The following is a 22428-nucleotide window of genomic DNA, read 5'->3' on the forward strand; positions in this document are numbered from 1 at the left end:
ACAATAAATATAATAGAGATAAAAATAGATATAATAATAATATATACATAATATGGTATTAAAAATTTATATTATATATATAACATAGTATTTAGGAATACGTACAGAAGATGATATAAAAAATACATACATGGAGTAGTAAGAAATATATGTAACTAATAACATTAGAAATATATACATAATATATATAATATTAAAAAGATACATATACGTAATATATAAAAAATGTATACATAATATCTATTAAAAGAATATGCACATGTATCAAAAAAAATAATAATATTAAAAGAATAATTATTAATAATGTTACGTAATATTATATATATGTATGCATGTTAGAAATATTAATTGTATCTAGAACGAATACTAATAATAGTGGAAACTAATAAATATAATATAATATAAAATAAAGATAAAGAAATAATAGTAATACTAACAATAATAAAAAATATTGATACTTTAATGACAATGATATAAGCTAATGAAAATAATAATAAAGGATAGGAAATAATAATATGATAAAAAATATGTTAATAAAATAATTGTAGCGGAAATAATAATGTTAGTAATAATAAAAAAGATTAATAATAGTAATAGAAAATATAAAGATAATAATAACATAGAAAATAAAAAGGTAATAAATATACAGTAATAGTAATAGTAATAGTAATAAAATATAAAATTAATAATAACAGTAGTCATAAATATTAATGATAAATAATAATAATAATAATAGTAAAACTAACTAATTTATCAGTAAAATAGCTAAATAATGAAAAAAGATTAAATTGAATTTGAAACAAAAAATCTAGGGCAAATTTGAAAATTAACAAACAAGAAAAGGACTAAATTGAACGCACAAGCAAAGGGGAGGAACCAAATTGGATAATAAACCCCTTTTCTAAAACGTGTAGCACCAAGCAGGACTTAATTCGAATCCAAACGCAAGTTCAGGGCACATTTAAGACTTTTAAAAAAAACTTAATTACAAAGTACAGAAAAAACAGAAGGACCAATAGGGTAAATAACCCATTTGATAAAAACACGCGGATCTTGAGGCGAGTTTGGGTCGGACGGATCGGGTATAAAGGTTAAAAGGTGAAACGACGTCGTTTTGGCCATCAGGGTTAAGGTTCGAAACGGCGTCGTTTTAGCCCATTATAAAAGTAAAAAAATTAACCTTTTTTTTTTGCTACTGCTTCTAAAAAAAAGAGAGAAAGCTCTCCTCTTTCTCTGGCCAGGGCGATTTCAGGCCATGCTCCGGCCAGACTTCCAACAATGTGCCGCTGCTGTCCTCCGTCGCCGGCCACCGTACACAGTGGTCGAAAATTCAAAAAAAGGTAATTTTTCTTCTTTTTTTAAATATATTTCCCTTTTTATTTAAATATTTATTATGAAAATATTTTTTAAAAATAAAGAAAACAGATTCTAGAATAGAAAAATGAAATATGTAAAAGAAATGTAATCACCTTAGATGTTCAATTCTTTTTTTGGGTGTTGTTCGATTCACTGTTTTTGTGTTGAAAATGTAACGTATGTATTAAAACTTGCCGAACCGACCAAGAAGGAGAAAAAAGAAATTAGATTTGGCCTTTTATAGCCTTTACAAACTGTTTTTTCTATTATTTTTTGTCACTTCTTTTCTTTTCTTGCAGGTGCAACTTGCTGATGGGACCTTGGGCGGTGCTGTAGAGCTGGTGGCGCAGAGGGCAGTTGGCCGACAGTCAGGGGGTGGTTGCGGCGCCAACAAGCTAGGGGGATAGAGTTAGATTTAGGGTTTTGGTGTTTAGGCTATTAGGAATTGGGTTTGGGCTAGGTAGTTAGGTTTTTGTTTTTTTGTTTTGGGTTTTGGTTTGGGTTGTATTGGGCTTGCTATTGGGTTTTAGGTGTTTAATGTGTTGGGTTTTGAGGTTTAATGTAAATGGGTTTTGGGATTTAATGTAAATGGGTTTTGGGGTTGGGCTTGGTTGTTGGGTTTGGGTAATTTGTAAACGGGCCCAAAATTGGCCTACAATACAGGAGAGCAAAACTATTCTAGGACATCTTACGCGAATACATATCTTGTTCGGATCAATGTGTAAATTTTGATAAATTAACAGTATTTTTTTAGCAAAAACACAACGGAGAGAGACAGAAGGTTAGTTGTCAACTTACTAGGGGTCTGCAACTCAAATGAGCCAGAACGCTACCTAGGTTTGTCGAATATGGTGGGTTGGAGAAAAAAGGAATCGTTTCAAAATCTAAAGGACCGACTCAAAAAATGTATTGATAATTGGAGTAATAGGTTTTTATCTGAGGGCAGAAAAATAGTATTTATAAAGGCCATTCTTCAGGCTATACCAACTTACACGATAGCTTGTTTTTTATTATTTAAAGTTCTATGTGATAAACTCGAAAGTATCGTTGCGAAGTTCTGGTGGCAGAAGGGACATGGAGAAGAGGGAATTCATTGATGCACTTGGAAAAATCTTTGTTTTTTAAAAGAAAATGGTGGATTAGGTTTTTGAAATTTTGGCCAATTCAATATCGCGTTTTTAGCCAAGCAAGGCTGGTGTCTTATTAATTATCTAAATTCTTTATTGGCCAGAGTTTTGAAAGCAAAATACTATCCGCGTTCAAATTTTCTAAATGTAGAGCTGAAGAATTTACCTTCACTCACTTGGAAGAGTATCTGGGCAGCAAAAGGACTTCTCCAAAAAGGGTTGTGCTGGAGAGTGGGTAGAGAGGATAAAACTTCAATTTGAGACGATAGTTGGTTTCAGGGGATCAACAAAGTTGAAGGGCACAATAGACCAAACAATGAGGAGTTAAAGTTAGTTTCGGATCTCATTGATATTCCAAACAAAAAATGGAGGACGGACTTGATTAACAATATCTTTCAAGCGGAAACTGCATAAAAAATTATACAAATTCCTCTTGTAGAAACTGATCACGAGGATATTCAAGTTTGGAAATGAGAGCCGTCCGGAGAATTTTCAGTACGTAGTTCCTATAAACTATTACAAGAGGCTAATTCGGATCCTTGTAATTATTTAATACAAATCGAAATTAAAGAATTTTACAGGAAACTATGGGGCTTACAACTACCTTCAAAAATTACAGTAACTATTTGGCGAATTTCCTGGGATTTCATTCCTAATCTAGCTAATCTTAGATACAGAAGAGTCATTGCAAATGACAGATGCCTCCGCTGCTGTTCCTGGGTAGAAGACAGTCCTTACATCTTCCGTCAATGCCCTATAACAACAGAAGTTTGGCAGTTTTTACATCTATCTTGGGTCATAAACAATATGAATCAAAATCTATGCGAGTCGCTCACTTGGGTTTTCAAGGGAGGAACTGATGAACATTGTTGTCTTTTCTATTATGCCTTATGGCTAATCTGGTTTTCTAGAAACCAGTTCATACATGAGAGGAAAGATACGACAGGAAGAGATCTTGCTCAAAGAATACAGAGGCATATGGCAACATATTGAAAAGTGAGAGCAATGCAGATCCCTTTAAACATGATCAAAAATCACAAAAATTAGGAGGTCATACCAAGAATGACGATTCAGTTCGACGCGGTGTTCGACAATAGCAGCTTCAAATCAGCGACAGGTCTGGTGGTTTGGGGTCTGATGGGCGAACTCCTGGTCTTAAAGTCGACCCTCCACAACAATGTCTCTTCTCCATTTGCAGCAGAAGCATATGCATGTTTGGAAGGCATAAAGTTAGGGATCTAAATGAGTACACAATTGGTTAAAATTATGGGGGATTCTAGGACAATAATAAAAAAATGTCAAATGTCTTCAACAAATAAATCAATGATCGAAGCGATTATCAGAGATATTCAGAATAAGAAGTCTTGCTTTCAAGAGATTATCTTTCAGTATATTCATAGATCAGGGAACGCGCAAGCTCATAGAATTGCAGAGAACACTCTAGATAGAGGAGAGATCTCTTACCTGATGGGAGAAGAGTTGAACTGCCATTCTTTCGGCTTGGAGGGAAGATGGGCAAGAAGTCTAGATTGAAGGAGAAGTTGAGGGAATCTGATTTCAAAACTAGATAGCAAGTAAAGTTTTTTCATTGCAAATAGCTATTGTCAGAACGGATGGGTTTATTAAAATGAAAAATCGAGAAAGGTAATAGAGTCCAGCCGATTGAGTTGACTGGGGTAGATATTTAGGTTCTTGTTTTTTCAGATTCATTTATTGCTTACCGTTTCCTTTAAGTTATGTTTTTAATCCTTGTTAGGAGGTTTTCACTATTAAACAATATAGTGAGGCCAAATCTGTGCTTAGGATTGGTGTCATAGGCCTACGCCCATTGGTCTTTGTTGGGCCTCATTTGTTTTTTATTTTTTCTTGTTTTCTAATAATATACCCGGTTAATTTATTTAAAAAAAATTGATAGGGAATGAATTGAAAATGTTTAAATTTAAATAAATTTAAGGAAATTTTTTGAAGGACATATTGGGTAATTTAAATAAGAATTTTATATAGTTTTTTAAGTTTATTATTTTTTAAAAAAATAAAAAAAATGAGAATAATTTATTTTTGTTATTCTTTATCTTTTAAGGGTTATTTAAATAATGATTTATTTTTGTTATTCTTTATCTTTTAAGGGTTATTTAAATTTAATTTTAATTTTAAAAGACGATAAATCTAACATGCAAATAGACCAAAAATTTAATTAGGAGCCACCACACTCTCATGCCTCACTCTTTTTTCAGCCAATCTAAAAAGGGTAATTACTTCATCAGGTTCCTGGTAGTTTTGTCCCTGCATGATTCAGTCTGGTGCTGCCAATTAGTTAGACAAAACCAAAAAAATTATTTTTGGGAGGGATTTTTAGGGTGGTGCCGCTTGGGAAAATGACAGCACCCAACTCTACATTAGGTCATTTTCATCATTTTTAAAAATTATAGGGTCAAATTCCTAAAAAATGCATATATTTAATTTTGAAGGCATCAAGGGGTTGTCTCCTTAAAAGATGTACTTTACATCCATAAAATGAAAATATAATCGTTTTCTATATTTAATTTTGAAGGCATCAAGAAGTCGTCTCTTTAAAAGACATCAAGGGGCCGTCTCCTTAAAAGATCTGTTAAGTATAAACCTATCACAGCTACTTTATATCCATAAAATGTAAATATAATTGTTTTCTATATTTATTTAGCTTAAATCTATATTTATTTTATTTGAAAATTTTATATTCACTTTTTATTGTTTAAGAATGGAGTTATTCATACATATTTAAAACTTCACCCAATATTTGAGAGATTTCAATAAATATATTAAGGCCAAGATAAGTTTAAGACAAAAAAGTTTTATTCTATTCAAAATTTCATACTGTATTATATTTTAGAGGAAAATTCATTAATGGTCATTTTATTTATGTTTTATTTTTATTCATAATCTTATTTTTATTCATAACCTTTAAAATGCAGATATTCATTTAATATTTATGGGATTAGGTCACTTTTTTGAATAATGTTGAGCTGGACATGTTTTAAACGTATGTTGCAGAAAAAGGCTTCCAGTTGGATGCACTTTCCTGTTCTATCAGCAAAACACTTCCAGCTAAACATATTTTTCCATTCTCTCTCCTGAACCAGTTTAGGGTTTTTCTTTTAAGGTTTTTAGGTTTTTTAGAATATTTGTTTTAGAGTTTTTTAAAAGGCATATTTTTAAAGCTTATGGGACAAAGGTTTAGGGTTTAGGTCATTTTAATGATGTTCATGTTTAAGGGTTAAAACCCTCAAGTTTTTGAATTTACCAATTCAATTCCAATTCTTAACAGCAATAATTTTTTTTGTTAAATTTACTAGAGTGATATTTTAATTTTTTCTCTTAGATATCCATGTGGTGATCATGTAACCAAAAAAACATTCCAATGGACGTAAATTTATTAGATAATTTTGGAGCTAATGTGGATTTTTTCAAAAAAAAAATATTCCAACACATCATGCAAAAGTATTTTTTTTGTTAGAATAATATTTTGTTTAAAAATTCACATAAAATTTTTTTATCAAAGTAATCAACAATATTAACTTTTGAAGTAAATATTATAATAAAAATAAAAATATGACCAAATAAATCAATCCATGTATGAATATGATAACTTTACTTTTATGTACACATTCTCTGATTAAAATCTTATTCGATTGTATTGTATAATTAATTGATTAATCAATTAAATTCTTAATTGTGTTCGTATTTAAGGTAGGCATTGTGGAAGGAAAGTTGACGATGCAAACGAGTAAATATGCAAAAGCTACTTGTGTGGCTTGAAAATATTACTCGAAAATCCTAAGATATCTGAAGGATTCACGAATGAGGAAAACTTTTTCAGGCAGGTTAATAATAAGAGATTGAAAAATCTGTAACAAAGAGTACTTAAAAAAAATAAATTGAAAACGCATCCAATTCGACCTAACAAACATGAAGGAAACGGAAAATAAATATATTATTCAGACACAAGATTTGAGAATTTATTTTTAAAGGAAGCAACGGATATTTTATATATTAAATAAAATAAAGCCAGGAAGTGAATGCCTAATCGATTAGTCCACAATTAGGGTCTGGTTTTTTTTTTATTTGAAGTTGGTTACATTTCTTCTTCTTCTTTTTATCATCTAATTTGTGATGTGGATTTATTATTAAATATTAAAAATCTAATTTAGATAACATTAAATAATTCAAATTACAGAAATTAGGTCATAGCACATTTATGAGGTGAAAAATTTATATATCAATTTTTTTATTTTTATAAAATAATAAAAATATTTTAGTTGAAATGGTAAATTTAAAAGTTATTAAAAACTAAAATGTTTAGGTTAAAATCTCATTATGAGTATTTTTTTTAGATTTTATATGGAAAATAAAATTACTCTTAATTTATTGCTTATTAAAAATAAGGTAAACTACATTATTAGTCGTTAAGTATCAGTAAGTATTTGTTTTGGCCACTTAACTAAAAACGTTTACAATTTAGTCACTAAATTATTCAAAAATTTTCATTCAAGTCATTGAATTATTCAAAAATTTTTTATTTTAGTCATTGGATTGTTAAGGGTTTTTTTTTTAAGTTATGCCAGTGAGCTTTAAGTGATAATTTGATGATAGGTATGATAGATCAGTACTCAGCAATGAGTAGAAGAACATAAAGTCAGTGTTGGAGATTGGGGCAAAAGTTGTTTGAATTTTGGTTCGTAAATTCGTGACATCCAAAAATGTTTCATGGAAAAAATTAACTGTAGAAGAGAAATGGAAAGAGAGCTTTTGATTTGTGCATATAGTGCGAATAGTAAAAATCATATGGCATCGATCTTAACAGTTCAGTGATCAAATTTTAACTTTTTTTAAATAGATTATCAAACGAAAACTTATCCATAATTTAATGACTAATGATATAATTTACCCTTAAAAATAACAAGCTTTTGGTAAATTCCCCTAAATCGATTACTGTATAACACGATCTTTAAGTGCTATAATTAATGTAAACGTTCACAACATATGTGATGGGGATTTATTATAAAATATTAAAAAATCTAATTTAGTTAAGATGAAATAATTCGAATTACAGAAATTAGATCGTAGACATTTATGAGGTGAAAATTTCATATATTAAATTTATTTTTTATAAAATAATAAAAATAATTTTAATTGAAATGATAAGTTTAAAATTTATTAAAAATTAAAATGCTTGATGTTAAAATCTCATAATGAGTAAATATATTTTTTAGATTTTATATGAAAAATAAAATTATATCCTTAAAATAATATTTATTATTTATTAAATATAAGGTAAACTATACCATTAGTCATTAATTATGGGTAAGTTTTCGTTTTAGTCACTTAACTAAAAAAGTTTACAATTTGGTTACTAAGCTATTCGAAAATTTTCATTTAAGTCACTGAATTATTCAAAAAAAATTATTTTGTCACTAGATTGTTAAGGTTTTTTTTTTTAAAAGTTTTACCATGAGCTCTAAGTGACAATTCGATTATCAGTATGGTGGATCAGTACCTATCGATGAGTAGAAGAACATACGTTCAATGTTAGATATCAGAGAAAAAAGTTGTTTGAATTTTGGTTTATAGATTTGTGACGTTCAAAAATGTTTCATGAAAAAAATAAACTATAAAAGAGAAGGAGAAAGTGAGCTTTTGATTTGTGCATATAGTGCGAACAATAAAAGTCATAAAACATCAATCTTAACAGTTTAGTGACCAAATTGTAACTTTTTTTAGTCAAACAATCAAAACGAAAATTTACCCATAATTTAGTGATTAATAATATAATTTATCCTTAAAATAATAAGCTTTCGTAAAATCCCCAATGAATCGGATAGTATAACACGATCTTCAAGTGCTATATGTTAATTAAACTTCACAACATATATACTCCCACACACAATACATGTATGACATCCCTAAACAAATTATGAGCTAAACAAGTGTAAGACGAGCTGTATTTACTAATAAAAGTCCTGCTCAGATTCTATGTTTTCGTGGCTCCTTTGAAAACTTGTTTAGTTTACTCGATCAGTCGCAGTGCCGGAACTTGGAAACCATCTTCTTCCATATATAATTACATTTTCTTCTTCTTTTCCCTTCATATCTTTTTAATTAAAATTTTACAACTCTTGCAATGGCGACTGATCACCAAAATGGTGGATCTGATCTTAATGCACCCTTCCTTGATGATCAAAGCCAAACCCAATCACTGGATTTAGGAGATCACATTGTTGCTCAGACCAAAGAGGTCACCTCTTCTTTCAACACATGTTTTAATGGACTCAATGCTTTATCAGGTACGTTTTTCCTCACCCAATTTTCCTTAATCTTTTTTGGCATTTTCACATACACAGCGTAGGCATGAAGTTGTTTAAAAGCAAAGCCAGAGAAAGTGATGGAATTGTTTTCACTGTTAGGGAAAGCTAGCTAATTGCTTAATTTGGTTCAAGAAAAAAAACATGGCAAATTATAGAAAACCCAAGATTTTTGTATTGATGAAGATAAAAGAAATTAATAGAAGAATTTTTTGGTACGCAGAATTTGTTGAGCAGCAATCAAACAAGTGATGTCATTATCTAAATGTAGAGAAACGTATGAACCATATCTTCCTTTATAATAGAGGAAGTAGAAGAAACCTAGGATCTGTGTCAATCATTGTACACTGATTTCCAATTTCCCATTACTGTATCATGATAGATCTTGATTTAGAGCCTTGTTCCTTTTGGCTTTCTCTTCTTTAATCCAAATAACATCCCATACCTTTACGTATTTGGATTTGCATTCTATATCATATCTCAAAACGCTGCTTTTCAAAAAGAATTACCTTATAATTTTATATTTGTTAACTTTTTTTTTTGTAATATATTAGTTTATTATAATCACTTTTTTTTTATATGAAACCTTTGATTTTGGGAATTGAGTTAGTACGGATTTTCAAATAAAGTACACCTTTTCAAATTCCATTCTCAATAAAGCATTTAATTAACTTTTTTTAAATTTTAAAATAAAAAAACTATAAAAATTATTTTAAAATAAAACTATAAAAAATATTTTTTTAAATATTTTAAAATTTTAAAAATTAATTAAATGTTAATATGTCATCAACGTGGTAATACACATGTATGATTCATTATCAAAGTTAACATATGTCAACTTTTCTATCTATTTAAGAGTAATTTAATAAAAAAATATAAATTTAAGAAATAAAATAGAGAAAAAAATTAAATAAAAAGTTAAAATAATTTTTGTTAAAACTAAAGGACTAAAAAAGGTGATTATAATTTTTAAGTAGTATTGGCATTCATTAACCAAATCCATAATGATTTATATTATATTAAAAAAATTAATGTTTAGACATATTAAGAAAATGTTAAAATATAAAATATATTAAATTTTCTTTAAAGTTAAAGATAAACTTTGGTATTAAATTAGTGGGAGATAAGAGTGACAAGCGTTAGCCAAGTGAGAAATTCATGATTGATAATATTCTTTACAATTGTCAATATCTTTCACAAACCTCCAATTGACGTTAAGTATTGTTTTGTCTTTTATCAAAATGAAAATAATTTTTGTTTTCCAAAATGCGATTGGAGACAATTTGAAGATATTGTTTTATCTGAAGTAGCATTTGACCTTCTTTTCTATTGATAAGGAATGTAGGTATATTCCTTCCTTGCTTATTAATTAGTATATTATGTATAATAATTCGTTTACTTGACTCGAGTTATAATGTATTATAATTATTAAACATTACGTTGGCTTAAATAATCAACAAATAAATTAAACAACATCAACACAAGTGTGATTGATTTACTATCAAAATCGGACATTAGTTAACTATACGAGACCTTTAAATTAACTCAATAATAATTTAGGACTAAACTGAATTTTTTTACAAAAAATCAGGTAAAAAGTTTAAATAGGAGTCACACGGCCATTTGCCATACACGGTTGTATGGCACAACCATGTAGTCTATTTGATTTTGGTGCAGGTTTGTATTGAAAAAAAATCCGGTTTAAAAATAGTTTTCTTGCACAGTGATTTTTTTTTTAAAATTGACTCGATTTGTGATATTTATAACGATAAACATTAGATAGAAATCGTACTTGTGTTTTTGGATAGGTGGATCTTTGATATTTTCTAGCTTTCAACCAAATTATCTTCTCCACTTTCTTCATACCACAAACTGCTCCGAGTGTGATCTCAAACCAATTAAATCAAAACATGGAACTAGAAATAAAATTTCTTTTGGGGTGAAAACAAAAAATTCTCTCTTCTATAATAGAAACCAATAAAAACAATTATTCTGAAAAATATATTTATATGTTGAGAATAAATTCTCTTTATTTTTCGGTAGAATAACAATATCTCAAAAGTTGTGTCAATAGCTCTACCAGTGCATCTATCTATAAGAAGAGAAGGTAGAACCCTTGTAAAGTTGTACATGTTTATTTTTAATAGAAAAATAACATCTTACTTAGAGTAAGAGAGGGGTGAACGAGTCACCCTTATATTTCTACTAGGGTTGTTACTCCTTTCATGTTATATGAGAGGTTTTGGGTCTCTCTCACATCGAGTCCAATTATGAATACTTTTTAGGCCTTTTTGACTCAATACTCTGTAATGTGATCCAATCTGATTCAGTTTTTCTATTTACCAAAATAAATTTTAATATTTACATATTAAATAATTTTCTCATCCCAATTTTACTACAGTAAAATTTTGACAATTTTACCTCCCGATAAAATTTTCAAGATTTTATCCCTAAATTTTGAGCAAATTTGTTCAATATCACAACTCAACATGTTCACTATGGTCGAATGATTTATTTGCATTTTCGAGCTTCAAAACAATCCAAAAACATAAATTCATTCTTCCATCATTTTTTAAGTAATCTGGGGGTTGCAAATTTCCATTTTTAGAAACCTATATTCATTTCAAAATTATTTCTTTTTTCTATTTCGAAGAAAACCATAATCATTCCTGAATGTTTCTCATTTCTTATTTTCTATTCATTCCATTCATTTTTATTCAAACACGCAATTCGTTTCTAGTTGCAACGATTTAGCGGAGGGACCGATTGGACATATGAAGTTGAGGCTCAAATGATTTATAATTAAGTTCTAACTTTTCGCCTATTAATTATAAACTCATTTAGTTATAAAGTCATTTCACTACAGTATCCTGGTTGAGCTCTCCCCAACGACATACCGTTATGAAAACAACTATTCAATGCTTGTCCAATGACCTTGATCTCTTTAAGATAATATCTATTCTCCCAAAATTATCCTATTTTATCTCATGGCAACAATTACATCTTCCTTCATGAAAAATCAATCACTATCAAATAGTGATCAAGTCATCTATCACAGAGATAGACGACTCATGATCATGTTTACTTTTCATCACCCATGCAATGCCAATGAGAGGATATCATTTACCCATATTTTTTGCTATGAATTTTACTGTTGTGAATAACGCTACATACTACAGAAGTCGTACACCCAACGCACCAACTTTCGATTCCATACCTATTTGAACTCACGCTTTTACTTACATCAAATTGTACGAGTCAAACATACATAGTCTGTCATCTACTTAAGATTTAGGTCTGTCACACTATGAAAGTAACATGTGAATAAATCCATAAATAGATTTAAGATCTATTCTATTTGTGTAACGACCTAAATTTCACAGGCACATCGGAAAAGTGAGTTTAGGGCTTCCGTCTTAGGAAAATGAGTTCGTAAATATTTATAAAAAAATTGTTTACGAAGTTAGTTGTGAGTTGAATTAGATTTTAATCAGGTGAATTTATTTTTAATTAGAAGTAATTAGTAGAAGGATTAAATTGAATAGAGCATAAAAGCTTAATCATTGAATAGAGAAAGGATAAAGGATTAAATTAGTAATTAAACTAAATTAGTGACATGTGTAAGTTAGAAAATAAATACATTTGTATTTAAATTATTAGTACAAATGTATATAATATATAAATTTACTTATAAATTAAGCAAAAGATATTTACTTATTATTATTATTATTATTATTATTATATTTTATCTATTAATTGAGATAATGACAAATGTATGGTGGTGAATTATTAAATGTGTACATGTGTGTATGAATACACATGTAGTATTTTTATTTGTATTAATTAGATATTTTATAATTAATTATTAATTAGTAAATGAAAAAAATAAAACAAAAACAAAAAGAAAAAAAAGGTGCAGAGAAGTCACGAAAATTAGGGGAAAAAAAGAAGAAAAGAAAAGAAAAAAGAAAGGAAAAATTAGGGTTTGGAAGCTTGAAAGTTAAATTAGTAAGTCAATTAAGTCCCTTTTTTAGTGATTTTGATGTTTTTGAAGTTCTAAAGTTGAATACTTTTGAAATTTGTGTGAAAATACTGAAAGATGATATACTTTTAAGTAGGGTTTATGTTGAACTAATGATGAAATTGGGGGTTTAATTGATAGAAATTCAAAATTTTGGAAAAATGATAAAAATTTGATGGTTATATTAAAGTTTTGATGGAAATTGAATAAAGAAATAATATGAATTATAAAAAGGAAGAAGATGAAAATAGTTAGGACAAATTTGGGATTCAGGTTAAAGTTGCATGGAAAGCTATTATTTTCTATAAAATATGTGTATTATTAATTAATTATAATTATGCTAATTTTGGTAGCAAACAAAGAAACCAAGACGTTGAATGCGAAATGAAAGGAAAAAGTGATCGAGGAGTAGCTCGAGAAAATATCGGTTTGTATTACCTTAATTCAAGTTATTTGTTATTAAATGTTTAATTTCAATATATGTGCATGAAAAATGAAATTGAGGTAAGTAGTGATATTTGAATTGAATGAGAATTGAATTTGATTGATAAATGTATATATGTGTGAAATTGAATTGTATAAGGATTTGTGGTAAATTTGAAATTGTGATTGAATTATTATTGCGATTGATTTGATTTCAAATGACTATGATCAACTGAAAGTGAAAGTGATATGAATATGTGATTTCGATACCCTATTAACTAGTCGGGCTAGGGTGGGTATAGTTGGCATGCCTTAGGATAAGAAGAGTTCAGGGATTCTTCGACCTCGAGTCGATGAGACAATTGGTGTGTCACATTTGCTTCGGACAGATTCGATGAGGCGTTGGTTGCCACTTTGCTTCGGCTTAGCTGATGAGACTTTGGTCGTCACTTATTTACTTCAAGCTATCCGATGATGCGTTGGCCGCCACTATGGTATGTTTGGTTGGACCCATGTATCCTCTAAAGTCCAAGTTATGTTAATAGGGGAAATATATGTGAAAAAAAAATCAAATGAAATCGATAAATTGAATTATTGAATGAAATGAGAAAATGATATTGTAAGATGAAATGAGAAATGCAATTTGTGCTATGAGATTGAAGGCATCAAACCAAGGTTCATGAATTATTCATATTTGAAATGTGAATTGGATATTTATATGTGATTGAGAGATGAACCAAAGGTTCATGAATAGTTGGTAATCTTATTGATGAGATATTGATTCAAATAATGAAAATGATACAATGGAAATATGAAAACTTGGTACGAATTATATGTATGATTTGTTAATTATCTATGCATGTTTATGATATTTTATATTTGCTAAAATTTGAATTATGGTAATGCCACTGAGTATTTCTAATACTCAGCGCACAGTTTGTTTCTGTGCGCAGGCTAGGTAAAGTTGAAGTTCAGTTCAGCATCCGAGTCAATCCCGATCTCAGCTTAATTTCTGGTGATGAATCTATCTTTTGGAAATACGGCATATATTAGGTTTTGTTTTAGTCACTTAAATATATTTTATGTTTTGGATGTAAGGTAATTTGTAATTTTTAAGAAGTATTTGAAATGAATAAATGAATGTTATTTGATCAAGATTTATAAGTCAATGTTTTGAGCATGAATTAGGTGTGTTTAATTTGTGAAAATAGCTTAAAAATGGTGAAAAATCAGGTTTTCACACGGCCAAGTCACATGGGCGTTTGCCCAGGCCGTGTGGCAAAGTCAGAATTGCCCACAGGTTAGTCCCACGGCTATGTGAGCAAGTCAGATCTGCCCACGAGCTGGCCCCACGGCCATGGGAGCCCTACGGGCATGTCCTAAGCCACACGGTCGTGTGCCCCTATTCTCAAGAAAAAGTTTCCAAAGTTTTCGGTCTAGTTCCAAATCACTTCTTTAACTTATTTTGTGCCTCGTAGGTCCATATTAGGGACTTAAAGATGGAATTTGAGAAATTTTAAATTGAAATACAAATATATGACTCGATTTTGTTCGTTTATTAATGATTAATTTCGGTAAGGCCTTGTAACCCTATTTCAGTGACGGGTTGGGGTTAAGGGGTGTTACAATTTGGGTCCTGTGCAATATACTATCAGTACAGTTAGCCACATCTATGTCTTTATCTTCTGGGAGTCATCCGCCCTGATGCCCAAGACAAATATCTCCCTAATTGGACTTAAAGACAACATATTAGTCTTTCAACTGGTTTGCTCATTTCCGATTAGACTAAGGACATGTTTAAGTTCGTTCATTAATACAAGTTGTCTTTTTGTACTACGTTTCGACCACATAATACCGCTTAGTATTAGTTAAACATTTAACAACCAATAAGAAACATTTACTTCTATTTTGCTTTGTGTGTAAAAACCATGTGAGGAATCAATGAATTTATTTTATTAATCAATCTGTTCAAAAAATTACAAATGTATATTGACAAAAATACTACACTTAAGGCATCAAATCTAACAGTCTCCTACTTGCCCTAGTGAAGTAGATGAGTCCTTCATATGTTTCCCAAAGAGCTCTCTAGCTATAACAGTATTAACTAAATAGATCCCTAGGGTTTGTCCTCATATGCGACCTTTGACTACGTCTACCATTTCGTCAAACACTATTATTTCCCTTATGTGTTTTGTCTTTATGTGGTTAATTCAGATTTAACTATATCCACACTATTATAGTGTCATAGCTTTTCCATACCTCATAATTTGGCCTTCCATAGTGAAGTTAGCAGTGTAACCCTGCTTGACACTTATTCACACTATAGACCTGCCGTTTAGAATTAAAACATAACCTAATGTCGATTTCCTCAAATCTTGACACATTTGGAAGTCAAAATTAGTATACCCAATAGGAGTGAGATCTCCTCTAGAATGCACAAGCATATAATCTCTCGTTCTTCGTAAATACTTGAGTATATACTTAACTGCTTGCTAGTGTCTTGGTCCTAGATTCACCTATTATCCACTTACCAATCCCACTACAAAACAAAAATTTAAGCGTGTGCATAACATAACATACATGAGACTTCTACTTCCAAGCCATAAGGAACCTTTCTCATGTTCTCTCTTTCTACGTGCTTTTTTAGGATATTCTTCTAAAGAAAGATGAAATCTCGATATAAAGGGTTTATTTCCCTTCTTTGAATCGGTCATTACATAATGCTCCAATATATTGTCTATGTATGAAGCATGAGATAGTGCTATTACTTTGTTCTTTCGATCCTTTAGGATTTGAATACCTAGAACAAAATTAACGTTTCCCAAGTCATTCATGCTAAATTGTTAGGTTAACCATAGTTTAACCATGACAATGCCCTTACATCATTTTCAATTAGTAGAATGTCACTGATATATAAAACGAGAAAGACCACATTTCCATCCTCTAAAATTTTGTAAACACAAGGTTTAACTACATTTTAATCAAATCAAAAAGTCTTGATCACTTGATCAAATCTTTGATTCCATGAGTGGGATGTTTACTTAAGTCTATATATGGATCTAAGCAATTTGCAAACTTTATGCTCGCTTCCTTGAGCTATATATCTGGTGGGTTCTATCATGTAGATGCTTTCTTCAAGATAGTCGTTCAAAAATATTGTCTTGACATCCATTTTCTAAATCTCGTAATTGAGAACCGTTGCAATGTATAGTAATATGCAAATTGACTTGAGCATGACAACTAGAGAGAAGGTTTTTCGTAATCGATGCCTTATTTCTGAGTATAACCTTTTGCGACAAGTCTAGCCTTATAAGTCTCCACTTTTCAATCAGTATTTTTTTTCATCTCATAGATTTATTTACCCCGTATGAGTGTTATCCTTTCCGGTAAGTTTACAAGTTCCCACACTGAGTTAGAATACATAGAGTCCATATCAGCTTTAATAGTTATTTGCCAGAATTTAGAATCAACACTTTGTATCGCTTCGTCATATATGAATAGGTCTTCATCTTCTTGTTTGGCAGACTTAGTGTTAAAAACACTTCCTCAAGATTGGAAGAACTTAAGCCTACAGGAAACCCTTCTACCACGATGAAGCACCTTATGTTGTTGGTCATTTACAGGTATACTATTAGAAGTTGGTTCTAAATTCTTTTTCATAGGGTTTCATATATTTCTTGAAAGATCATTGAGTACCTCTTTACTTTGAGATTTGAATTCATTCACATAATTTTCTTCAAAGAAAGTAGCATGAGTTGACACTATAACAGTTTGCTGTTTCAGGTTATAAAATAAACTACCATTTGTTCCCTTTAGATATCCTACAAAAAAGCACAATTCTGTCCATAAGTTCAACTCCCTCACATATTTATCTAATATGTGGGTTGGACATCCCCAAATCCTTAAATGTTCTAAACTTGGCTTCTTGTGTAATACTCCGACCAGTGTAGTCCTAGTTGATGGTTTGTGTGGGTGGTTAGTTAGCTAAGTTTAAGCTAAGGAAAGACTAATTTGTGCTAACCTCTAGTGTTGTATTTTTAATTTTTGGTACGACATGAGTGGTGGACTATCTAATTAATCTGGTAGGTTTGTAATGAGTTTGGTTGAAGGGTTTGTCTTTTGGGAAAAGTGTTAGATTTTTGGTTTTATAGTTTGACGTGGTCATAGTGGGCACCCACCAATAGTGTCTTTTCTTGGTAAGACGTGTGATAGACCATTCTGTTAGTATACTCTGTTAGTATACACTAGTAGTGGATTATAAGATTGTTGACTCGATTGCTTCTTATTTGAAAATGTGTGTTTATTGTTCCATTTTAGTTTAGTCATTGCTAAGATTCAATTAGAAATTAACTAAATTTTAATGATTATTTTATTGTGTGATATACTTAGAACGATTATGTTGGCAACAATAGAGTATGAGCTAGCTTTGCATATTAGCCACGTGTAAGTGGTGTGAGAGTTGTGTAAGCTATAAATATCTGTGAAACTCTGGTATCCTGCTTAAGGAAGAGTTATTCATTGGAAAGCAATTAGCAAGTGGTCAAGATTAGTAAGAAAAGGTTGTGCATGTAGTAATATAGATAGTATAACAAACCTCATAGGGATTATCAGTGAGTATCTAGTTTGTTTTACTCTTCTTTGAGTTTCCTTCTATCTTGTGTATACCACTAATTGTTGATGTTATAACTTAGTGTTCAAGTGAACCCATCAGCATAAAACTATGTGAACTTATTGCATAATAATCTTCTATGTGTGCATGTTTGTGGCATGAAATGGATACAACTTCTTTAGGGTATAAACTCGACATCCAGATATGAAGAGCCATTGGTAGAGCATGTTAGTTGCAAACCAAAATGGCACATATGCTAGGCCACTAGTAGGACATGCTAGTTGTTAACCAGGTGGGAGAATATGATAAGCCACTGGTAAGGCATGTTAGTTGCTAATCAGATTGGCGTATATGTTGGGCCACTGGTACGACATGCTAGTTGTTAACTAGGTTGGCGACCACTAGTAGGGTATGTTAGTTACTAACTAGTTAGTGTGAGTGCTAAGATTGGTCGGGCATGTTAGTTACTAACTAACCAAGTAATATGGGTGCTGCCTATGATAGGAAATGTTAACTGTTAACCATGGCAAAGAGCCATGAACTCATGGGAATATGCATGTGTTTAAAATGACAAGAAATGTGATATTTGTTCTAACATGTGATTGGAGGATCCGAGGTTTAACCCAAGAAAGGATTTGAAAAGAGTAAGTTAATATGGCTCTGTATGTGATATATGTTATGTGTTGAAAAGAGTACGTTAATTTGACTCTATATGTGTTATATGTTACATATAATTACTGACAGAAAGGAAAAGTTGAATGTTAAGTGGTAAGTTTTGTTTCATGTTTATTGTGTTAAAAACGTAGTGTATTGTTTTAGTATTAGTATTTGGCGTATAGAATCCATCCTAATGTAGGTATGTATTATTTAGCCTGATGAGATGTATGAAATGCAAAGGTATGTGTTAGAAAAGATTGTGTTTGGTTGGGAAGTGTCAACTCTGTTAAGGCTAAAGTTCTCTTTGGTGTAAGGATGAAAGTATCTACTCAATATTAAAAAAGAAGGTATGCACTCGATGTTAAAGTCTTCCTGAAAATGTTTTCCGCCATGGTTAAGTATTTGCCAATGATATGAAAGTGTCCAACCAAATGTCTCGCCCTGTAGAGTTAGTTTATTACTCTATGTGCATGAGTTTACAGTTGTAATTTTAATCTTGTTTTTGTATTTCATCAAAGGGTTGAGTCCTTTATTTTATAGAGCTTACTAAGTTCTTATGAACTTACCTCTCTTTTCTTTTCCTTCTTCCAGGTGGTACTCCATCGTAGGTTATTGAAAGGACTAAATTAGAAAAAATGACTTTTGCAATGAGCTTTACCTATGTTTGTTTTGTAACATGCATATGTTCTATGGGGGTGGTGTGTTACTCTGATTTGAATTTGAATCTATAATAAAGTACCTTTTATTTAAATACGATTTTATTTGAATGATACCCTTAAAGTATTTGATAAATTTTATGAATTATGTCTTGTGAAGTGTTTTTTGCTTGTATACGCCAAACTATTTTATATGTTATGATCACTGCCAGTAATATTGTATTTTCAAAGGAAAATATTTTCAATTGAAAGTTTAAAACTCAATTGCATATACATCATGGAGTATACCAGGTTGGATACTTGTGTTTTTGAAACTTTTCAAAGTTAACATGTCATTATAATTATTGTATCTTGAAACTGTGTAGAAGTTTGCTTTCCGTGTAATGCCTCGTCATGCCACAATTTGTAAGGAGCTTTTGATGTTGCCTTAGTTGGAACATTATTCAGAGTATAACAAGTCGTTTGTACTGCATATCCCGAAAAGAGGTTGACAGCTTCAAAAAACTTAACATCGAACATACCATGTCTAACAACATTCAATTCCTTCTCTCTTCCACATCAATCTATTATGGAGTGCTCGACATGGTTAAATAGGATAGAAGATCATTATCTATGAGGTACCCTAAGAACTCACCAGATAAATATTCCCCACCTCGATCAGACCGAAGTGCCTTTAAGGGTAAACCTAGTTGTTTCTACACTTCCCGATGAAACTCTTTAAATTTGCCAAATATTTCACTCTTGCGGTGCATCAACCATCTAGAATAGTAATTAATAAAGGTTACATAATACTCATAACCACCTTTTGTACTAACGCTCCTGGGGCCACATACGTCAGTATGCACAAGTTCTGGGGGTTTTTCGGCCCTCGTTCCTTTTGCATTAAAATATTGCTTAGTTATTTTACCATTCATGCAAGATTCATATTGTGGAAGATGAACTTATTTAAGCAAAATTAAGATGTTTTCTTTCACAAGTCTAGTGATTCTTTCTCGATTAATATGACCAATTCTTAAATGCCAAAGGTGGAGTGAGAAGTTTTAAGTATTTTATTCAATATTTCAGTCTCAAGAAGTCTGTACATATTTAGTTTTATAAAATAGAGATTATTTGACATCCATCCATTACAGATAAGATTTCAATTTCTAAATATTGTAATTCCATTATTAAAAGTCACGGTCAAGCCGTCTTTATATAAACATGCATCAGAAATTAAGTTTCTTTTGAAACTTGGTATATAGAAAACGTTTTTTAAAATAATCTTCATAAACTTATCAAAATAAAGATGTACATCTCCCACTACTTCTGTTGCCACACTTATCTAGTTTTTGGCCCGTAATGATAAGCTTTTATCTCTAATATCTTTCGTCTCCTTGATCCCTTATAGAGAAAAACAAACATGATTAGTGGCTCCCAAATCAATAACCTTATGGTCTATTGAATATTCTACTAAACAAGATTCTATCATCAATAGTTCCATACCTTTTCCTTTGGTAACTAGGTATTCCCTCCACTCTTTACAGTTTGCTTTGAAGTTCCCTTTCTTACTGTGGAAGAAGCATTTAGACTTAGATAAGTTTTTAGGCTTTCCGGTTCTCTTCTTTTCCAATTGTTGTGGCCCAGAGATCTTAGCCATACCTTTCTAAGTGTGTTTTCCCTTCCCTTTTGAGGAAGAAGTGAAGATTATATTCGCTTTTGCTCTTCAAATCGGTTCACCACCATTCAACATCAACTTATAGAACTGTAACTCCTTCATGAGTTGTGTAAGTGTCAGGTTTTTGTTGCCAAGGTTATATGCGACCCGAAAACTAGAAAAATCTTTTGACAAGCTTTTGAACATCATCTAAATTTGAGTTGTTTAGTCTAGATTGGCCTTATTGTCCATAGCCTCAGCAAAGTAGCCCATAAGAGTGATCACATGGTCTTTGACCAGGGTACCTGGATTTTGTTGGGCATTCATCAAGGTAGTTATGGCAGACTGTCGAGCCTAGGTAGCTTGTCCCCTAAACATGTTTTCTAGCTTCTCTGGAATCACTTTAGCAGTCTTACAGCTCTCTAATTGCTTATATAAATTACTTGGTCATGCTTGCCAGAAAATAGCAAATAGCTATCTCATCAGACTCTTCTCAGTGTTTTCTAGCCTTAGCTTGAGTGGTCAGTGGACACTTATTATCAAGAACTATTTTAAGTTTCTCACAACTCAGGGCAATTATCAAGTTCTTTTTCTATTCCTTACAGTTATTTCCATTCAGTTTGTTTTTAGTGAGTATGTTCAACAAGAGAGTTGGTGCCATTTTTGAAATGAAAAAAAACATTCATATACTAATATCTTCGTATTAAGAAAATGTTTGAAAATGTTTTGGAATATTACGGTATGCATTGCATATTACATTAAACCTTGAAAACATTTGTAAGCCGTTGCAATGATAATTCCCACACGTATTGAATCAAACCATCATGGGGTGATCATGATCAACTAGTAAGAATATGGATTTCCATCCAATTAGTAAATGAACCTAATTCCTTTAGGCATTCACACATACTAAGCATTGTGTAACAATTGACCATCATTCTAACTTAAGTAGAGCTCTGTGAGGAGTTACTTAACTTGACGATTTTGAGTGTATAACCATCAACTCAATTCCTATCGCATCATGCACCAAAAATGAGCTATCATGGGATAATCTTACTGAGTAACATACTTTGACTAGTTGTCCTCTTTTGAAGATAGAATTTATTGACTTATCGCATGATAATGGTTACCACAATGGCTAGTCTAATTATCATTTGATCATAAGAAAATTCTTTTTAATTTTAAGAAATCTCCTTAGTGAAATCCACATAATAGTCCTACTATGGAGTAGTGCACTTGCCATGTCCTTACAAGAGACCATTGATGGAAGCCGTAGGTCTTATTTAGGGACCTTTTCCCATTCAATATTTTACAAACATACAAGGTTTTTAGTTTCTAGTTTCAATCAAGTATGACCAATATATGCATGAAAAGTACATGTGACATTCTTTCCTAAACTATATGACATGCTTATCTAATGTACGCATGACATGCTTTGCAATTTTATAATATTTACATTCATTCATTCATTCATAAAAATCAACATTTTGATTTTCCATAAATTTTCTTTTAGGGAAAAAACTAAAGAACTGAATGTGATCCATGCACCAGGTAGAATCCCAAGAAAAAGAGGTGAGTCATATTTGACCACCTAAAAACCGAGCCTTT

At 30.9% G+C, this 22428-nt stretch overlaps 3 long non-coding RNA genes across 5 annotated transcripts; 2 read left to right on the plus strand and 1 right to left on the minus strand.

The window, feature by feature from the left end:
* Nucleotides 1-1186: 1186 nt before the first annotated feature.
* On the plus strand, nt 1187-2074 carry LOC107960352 (uncharacterized). The gene is made up of 2 exons (XR_001701148.2): nt 1187-1340; nt 1656-2074. It is a non-coding gene; the product is annotated as an uncharacterized lncRNA (long non-coding RNA).
* A 787-nt stretch (nt 2075-2861) lies between these two features.
* LOC107960351 (uncharacterized) lies at nt 2862-4229 on the minus strand. Its single transcript, XR_001701147.2, has 3 exons — nt 3948-4229; nt 3541-3721; nt 2862-3237 (listed from the first exon to the last, which is right to left on the minus strand). It is a non-coding gene; the product is annotated as an uncharacterized lncRNA (long non-coding RNA).
* A 4143-nt stretch (nt 4230-8372) lies between these two features.
* Nucleotides 8373-19301, plus strand: LOC121229601 (uncharacterized). 3 transcript variants are annotated; one of them, XR_005927386.1, is made up of 4 exons: nt 8373-8803; nt 13196-13759; nt 14202-14280; nt 19123-19301. It is a non-coding gene; the product is annotated as an uncharacterized lncRNA (long non-coding RNA). The 3 variants fall into 3 exon arrangements; XR_005927384.1 differs by lacking the exon at nt 19123-19301 and having other exon boundaries at nt 8374-8803; nt 14202-14420; XR_005927385.1 differs by lacking the exon at nt 19123-19301 and having other exon boundaries at nt 8374-8803; nt 14219-14420.
* The last annotated feature ends 3127 nt before the right edge of the window (nt 19302-22428 follow it).

The sequence above is a fragment of the Gossypium hirsutum genome, chromosome A05 (assembly GCF_007990345.1).
Source record: "Gossypium hirsutum isolate 1008001.06 chromosome A05, Gossypium_hirsutum_v2.1, whole genome shotgun sequence".
NCBI lineage: Eukaryota > Viridiplantae > Streptophyta > Magnoliopsida > Malvales > Malvaceae > Gossypium > Gossypium hirsutum.